Raw genomic sequence first — 7500 nt, 5'->3', positions numbered from 1 at the left:
ATAAAGTATATAAATATATATACACACATATATACATATATACTCATATATGCATATATATGATATAAGTATATAAATATATATATATATATATATATATATATATATAATATATATATGTATATAATATAATACATATATATATACATATATATATATATATATATATATATACATATATATATACATATATATATATATACATACATATATATACACACATTATATATATATATATATATATATATATATATATATATATATATATATATATCAACTGATTATAATATTGATCACGAACACTTTTAGAGCATTCCCCAACTGAAATGTTCGGCAACATTTACATGTATATTCCAACTATTAATCCTATTTTCTGTGCTCTCGTTCCTCGGCTTTGCTTTCTTAGTGTGGATGAGGGTAAAGCATGCAGGGATTTTCCCGCACGGAGTTCTCTTGTTCCTACCGACGGCTTGTTTACCCATCTTGAACCGAAGACCACGTGGCCTTTGAACCACGTAATGAAACGCGGTGAAAGAGCCCGCAGACTTAAAATAGCGCAAAAGTGGGTGAGGTTTATGCAGGTTACTAATGCCCCATCTCTACACACTGCCACAAAAGAAATAAATTAAAAATAAATACAGTCACTTCCTGCGAAATATTCCATTCCAAGAGTCGCAGAGGATGTAGGCCACCGCTATAAAGACTACAGGACTAGAAAAGACTAGAAAAAGAGACGGCATGTATGAAGTCGGCAGGAGCCATCGCCTCCGTTCCCTCTTCATCTCTCTGCTTCGTAATACATTTCTCCTCGAAGAAGGAATTACGAATCATAAGCTAAACATAACTGGCCTCATTTTGAACACTCCTACTTTCGCATACTTTACGCTTGCACAAAATGCATAATATGTACCCGCATCATGCCTGGTTCGAAGCAAGTTTTCCTCATCCATCTCGAGCGTTATGATTAATTACACCAACGCCAATTTGGCTACATTCTGGATATAAAAACTTAAGACAAGTTAGTCGAACCATGCACAGCCTTCTCCCCTGCAAAGCTCTGCAACACAAGTAACTCGTACTAATGCATAAAGAAAAAAAATTGCACCATGTCAACTCCTACAATCACGGGCTGTCAAAAGAATCGAAATCATTATCTGAGTGAAAACTAGAACCCTGACGCCCATTTGCTATACAATTAACACCCGAGCCTTGCAACGAGAAATCCTATAACCCGACTTCTTTTCGTCTCATCCATGCAATAACCCCCAAAAGAGAACGTCCGGGCTACGATGACCTCATGACATTCAGGACTAAGGTCAAGGCTCGCGAGAAGGTCCAGTGTGTCATCCTAATGCCGGGAGGAACTATGCGGACCCAACATGGCTGCCGGCTGCAATACGCTAATCTCGCCACCGTTACGTGTTTTTTTTTTTTTTTTTGGGGGGGAGGAAGGGATAAGGAGGCGGGTCTTCCTATAATATTCTCATGCACTGCATTGAGAAGACTCTTTTTCATTTTCGATTTTTGAAAGAAGCGAATTCTAATCTTCACCTTTTTTATTCCTGCCTGACGGAGATTTCCAAAACTCCTCCCAGACGACACGAAAAAAGTGATTGCTTCAGAATTAGACAAAAAAAAATCTTGCCGATGAGGAAAATCGATAATTTCATTCTAAAAAAAAGTAGTTGGGACTTTCTCCGTTCCTCTTTTTCCACTTAAAAGCTAATGAAATCTGTATAATTCCGTAAAATTTATTTCACCTCAATTCTCTTTTTATGAGAAAAAATACACACAAAAAATGTACTGGTTATCTTTTTGAATGTAATAAGACCGTCTCATTTTTCATAGAGCAAAAATAACAAGATGAGCAAGGGCCGAAATTATTATTATTATTATTATTATTATTATTATTATTATTATTATTTCCCGGCTGGGGTCTCCCAAAATTTCAGTCTAAAATGCCCAATGTGGGGTCTCCCAAAATTTCAGTCTAAAATGCCCAATGTAAATAAACACGATATATGATGTTATATGACAGACACTCATGCATTGCAATTGCTTTTATTTTATTTTTTTTCGTGCACCTCCCAAATCTCAAACTGGCCAAATTTTGCACTTTCGGTAATTTTGCAGGGTGAGGATCCCCGTACTATGGATGGATTCCATATGCATCATCAGACAGAGAAAAATCTTGGTAACATTCCCACAGAATCCGGTTCTCATCCACCAAATTATTCAGGCGCTAACAATGAGAAACTGAGGGTTGCTTTTTGGAGGTGATGTGCGATGTGTGGTGAGGGTGAACACTTTGAGGAGGCAATGTTAATGGGAGTGTGAATATCGTGAAAGAACATGCAGTGCTGCGGTTAACTAAGACAACGTAAAAGTAGTTGCATCTCGGAGTCTAAAATGTTTTCATTTGGTGAGGATTTGCCATACCGTTTCGCCATCTCGTCAAAGACCTTGTGTAGCTGAAACTTCGCTGATCAAACACTATGGCTCAAACACAGCACGTGATTAAAGGGAAAGGGCTTGTACATGAAACACCAGCTGGACAGATTGTACCAAAGGTTGGCCGTCACCCTTTAAAGAATCAGCACCATTTACAGTGTATCAAATGTGCTGCCCAAAATATTTACATTCCATTCAAGTATGTCTACATACATGTACGCTTTTTAACCAAAGACAGTCCAGAAAGGTCTTGAGAGTATGTCATGTAACTAACAAGTACATGATTATAACACCAAGTGCCTAGCCAGAATACCAACAGTCCAAAGGTGTGTACAGTTACAACACCAGATGCTTTATACGCAATCACTTAGCCTTGTTGACCGCCTCAGTTATGCCAACATGATACCAAGATTCCCGAAGACTGCAAGGAGATCAGACTCAGGCCAAAGAACCCTTCGTAATCCTAACAACTCATGGGCTTTGTCGTCCAGAATTTCCTTTGGCGCTGAGAGATCAGAGATTACGAGGAGGCACCCCTACGGAGGACTCTGCGGATTTGGTGTTTGATGACCGTTATCTCACATTCTGACCCCATTCATTAACAGGTGAAACATTTAACTCCTGTTGAGATTTGTGGAGATACGTCTTTCAGAGTATGGTGAAAAAAGTGTATTTCAACCATACGGCATACACCTCGATTACGAAGGAGCTTGGTGATAAAGCAAACCCTCTCGCATTTATTCTTCACCAAACAAATAAATGCAAATTACCTATGCTTAAAGGATTAACTTCTTCTCTTTCAACCAAAATCTTACATCGGATAGCCAAAATCCACGGCTTCCAAAATCCAATCGTAGATCTCTCGACACTATTCTGAGGTTTAATACTTCGAATTTTTGTAATACTCTGATGAGTTTTAGGGGGGGAATCTCAGTCTGAAAATTACCAGCTGTGTCGGTAGTACTAATCGTTATTGCAGTGTCCTCTATCTCAGTTTACGATCGAAAGCGTAAAAATGCTCGAAAGAAAAAAAAAAGGCAAATGACGAGAAGAGATGGAGGAAAACGAAGGAAAGGGGACAGTGATAGCAGGATTATGGAGCTGGAGAAAAGGGGAAATGGGCTGCAAAGGAATGGCCAGGAGAGAGGGGGAGGAAACGAGACGGAGAAAAGGCAAATTTTATAGAAAACGAGAGATAACGAGACAAAGAGAGAAATAAGAAAAAAAAAGACACAGAAAAAGGGAGACAGATATAGACCGAAATACCTACCTACCTACCTACCGACACACACACACACACACACACACACACACACACACACACACACACACACACACACACACACACACACACACACACACACACACACACACAAGAAAACAACTAAAAAGAAAACAAGACCCGCCCCCCTCCTCAAGAAAAGGAAGGAAGAAAAAGAGCAAGAAGATGGTGCAACTCCCGGACCTGGAAGACGTTCAGACGGCCGTGACTCACCGCGCTTTATCACTGACATGAGCCAACCGAAAGTGCCAGGCTAAGTATCCTTCCACGGGGATCAAGCCACGACCTGGCGCCACTGCACCTTTTTAGGGGACTTTGAGGTTGTAAAAAAGATGAATTCGAATGTGTAAATCCTCAAAAATGGTTTGGGTTGTACGACCTTCAAAAGAAATGGGAAGTAATAACGGCTGTTGCACTATTCGCTAGATGAACTAAAAAAAAATGTAGACTGACACAGCTTTGCTACCTGGTGCTACAAGATGGGAGACTAACAGGTATTGTGATTGGCAGAGGGCGTTGTTGAAACTGCGGTGATTTTCGAAAAAGCAGGCAATGACGCAAGAAATGAATTTGGGCTGTAGTAATGGAGTGCCTTGGCGGTAGTAGGGGAAGTGCCAGCGGTCGCTAGGGGGGTATGGAATGGATGCCGCTTGATGGAACCTGTGAAATGTCTGCGATGTGGCTATAAAAAAGTCGTATGTGGAATGTAGAGAGAAGTGTGAAAACGTAGTCTTCAATGTAGCAAAAATATAAGCAGCCAATGTGTGTGAGAGAATCTGTAGGCTAGGTTGGCTGGGGAGAGGGTCGTGGGTGGGGGGTGGGGCGGGGGCTGACATGTCTGGTACTCACAACTGGTAAGCCGAAGCTGGATAATAATCATAACTCGGTCACCAACAAGATACCAAAAAAAAAGAACATATACACAGCATTACCACTGCTGCTTCGGGTCGTAAGGTTCCGAGATACACACTCTCCATCTTGTTTTTCCTTTTTTCCAGTCCTCGTCACATATCACTAAGTCCACTTTAAAGGCCACATTCCAAAGCACACACGAAGACCGACGGACGTACACACACATACACACTTCCCCCGCGCCTCTGCCAAGCCTAGTTTCCAGGCGCACAGAATCGAGAGAGGGAGAAAAGGCCCTTACGAGACGGCGCACAGATCGAGAACCTTCGTCTGCTACCCCATCCTCGCGCGGTGCCGCTCTTACTGATGCTGCGGCCGCTCCATCCTCCGGACCTCCTCCCCCTCTCCCCCCACACCCCCAGCCCCCGCTCCCGGCCCTACCGCCTTCTCCCCCTCCTCCCTGCCTCCCTCTCCCTCCACTGCTCTCTCTGCCTCCCTTTCTTTTGCTTCCTTTTTTTCTTCTTCCTCTCACAAACCCCAACGGTTCCTCCCTTACTGCTGCATTCTATTTTCTTTACTTGTTCCCTTTCTCTCTGATTCTCTTTTTCGTTCTCCCTGCCCCCTTTCCTTCTGCCTGTCTCGTGCTATTCCTCCAAATTAATCTTTGATTCCTTACTTTTATATCTATTCCCCCTTATTCAATATGTAATTCTCTCTCTCTCTCTCTCTCTCTCTCTCTCTCTCTCTCTCTCTCTCTCTCTCTCTCTCTCTCTCTCTCTCTCTCTCTCTCTCTCTCTCTCCTCTCTCTCTCTCTCTCTCTCGCATCACCCAGCCCTTCTACACCCCAGACTTGATCGCAATCTTCCTCCTTGACCTCGCCCTCCGTCCTGCGGTCGCCTGGCCCTCAGCCTCAAGCAAATCCCGCAAAAATCATCCGCCGCCATGTCTCGCTGCTGCCTTCTTGCTAGCCTAATGCCAACGCCGAGCCCGTAGATTTCTCACTCCCTTTCCCTCCCATTCCCAGCAGTCTACTCTTCTACCTGCCAAAAGGCTATGACTCCACCTATTCGATGCGCTCTACCCACTCCGCCCACTTCCCCCGCCGCCCCCAACCTGCAAGCCCGTCCAAACCGCAAGCCCCCACTGCCGTGTCCTCTCTCCTTCGCCCCTGCTCTCTTTCCAGCGAGATGCCCACAGGACATCCGAATCAGCCCCGCCGCCAGGGCCTTGTGCTCCGCCCTGCCGTTACGGACAGGGTAAGGGCGGCTGGTTTCAGAGGAGGGGGTCGGGCAGGGGGGGGGGCGACCTCGGCGAGAGGGTGACTTGGACCCAAGGGTAGGGGACACCCTTGGGACAATGACACCCTTCGGCGACGACGAGAGGGAGAGAAAGAGCGAGGCAACAACATTCTGGCATGGCGAGGAGAATGAGGGCGAGCAAGTGGGAGGGAAGGGAGGGGGGGGGGGCGTCTGGGCGGCGAGTAACAGGCGGGGAGAGGCGGCTGCGGTGCAACCCAACAATCAATAGCTGACACACCAGCGTGCCGGGTGCCTCACACTGGCACAGTATACTTGCCACCTACAGTACCTCATACTGCCTTTTCCAGCACAGCATTCGATTCTCACTTCACGAAGAACAAAAAATCGCTGCCGTTTCTACTGTAAGCATAAACTCCCCATCTAAACCAGCATGCGCACGCACACACTCACCTCATACTACCACAATTACACTTCCCGTCTGCATGAAGTCACGTTCCCTGTAACTATAAGGTATTTACAATACATCCAACACAACAACCGCGCCGGAATCTACCTCTCGACCCGCAATAACCCTGCGCAACAACATCCGCTGACACAGACAAAACCCACACTTATCTACTTTAACAACTTCAAAAATTCAAACTCGACGCTTATCACACTACCGGACATCGGCAGCGACGCGGAGACGCATGAGTAGGTCGGAGAGTAAACAACCCAAACGCATAAAAAGGAAACGCCGTAGACACATCGGGGAGGGGTTGATGGCCACGGGAAGCGAGACGGGGACGACGGCGCAGGAGGAAAAACAACAAAAAACAGTAGTTGCAGCACACAAACAAAAGTCATGAAGAAGGCACAGGTCATCGCCTCCAGCAACGTCCACCAAACAAGGCCTGGCGATGCCGTTTTCTCGTTGTCATCTCTTTTGCGATTATCAGCATCAACAGCATTACCATCTCTGTGGCGTTCATCACTATTAATGACTGTGATAATCACCCATTCCCGGGCTTGGTTTATCCATGTACATAATATTTAAGCACATTGTATGTGCTTAAATAACAATTTAAACATTACATGCGCTTTAATAAAATCAAAATAATAATAAATTAAAAATAAAAACAAACACCTCATTTAGCGTGCTTCCACTCCCGTGTCTGACTAAATCTCGTCTGTTGCTTTTGTTCTCTGCGTCGTTTGTTTACCACGCACAATGGAACAAGTGCATGTTCATCGTGATATACACGCATAACCAAAAAATATCATGTGAGCATTATCTACATCAATGTTTAATGTGTTTACGTCATTTTAATAAATATGCTTACCAGGAAAAAAAATTAGATGTTCTTCATTCCAACTCAAACGGTCAGTATTAAGATCTCAGTCTTTACATCTAGGAGTGCTCTGTTCATAGTCTCTTCTAACATTCGCCGCAAACTGTTGTGTGTATGAAGTATCGGTTCAACAATTACCATCACTATTACAATTATCATGAGAATAGCATAAAAACAGTAAATGTAATATTCAATATTCAAATTAATATTCAGAATAATAATCACAATGACTGATATAAACCTATACAGTGGTTAAAATGAACACAAAATATCAACAATATAATCCATACTTAACTGGGAGATCACAAGTACCTCAGCTGTCTTC

At 43.7% G+C, this 7500-nt stretch overlaps 1 protein-coding gene across 1 annotated transcript in view; it reads right to left on the bottom strand.

The window, feature by feature from the left end:
* Positions 1–4947, bottom strand: part of LOC119595813 (probable phospholipid-transporting ATPase IA) — a 92683-nt gene extending 87736 nt beyond the window's left edge. Inside the window, exon 1 of the mRNA XM_037944988.1 lies at positions 4887–4947. The gene's annotated coding sequence lies outside the window, so the exon portion shown is untranslated. The remainder of the gene's footprint in view (positions 1–4886) is intronic.
* Positions 4948–7500: the final 2553 nt, after the last annotated feature.

Source organism: Penaeus monodon, chromosome 36 (genome assembly GCF_015228065.2).
Source record: "Penaeus monodon isolate SGIC_2016 chromosome 36, NSTDA_Pmon_1, whole genome shotgun sequence".
Lineage (NCBI taxonomy): Eukaryota > Metazoa > Arthropoda > Malacostraca > Decapoda > Penaeidae > Penaeus > Penaeus monodon.
The sequence above is the reverse complement of the archived record's forward strand: the minus strand, read 5'-3'. Positions and strand labels throughout refer to the sequence as shown.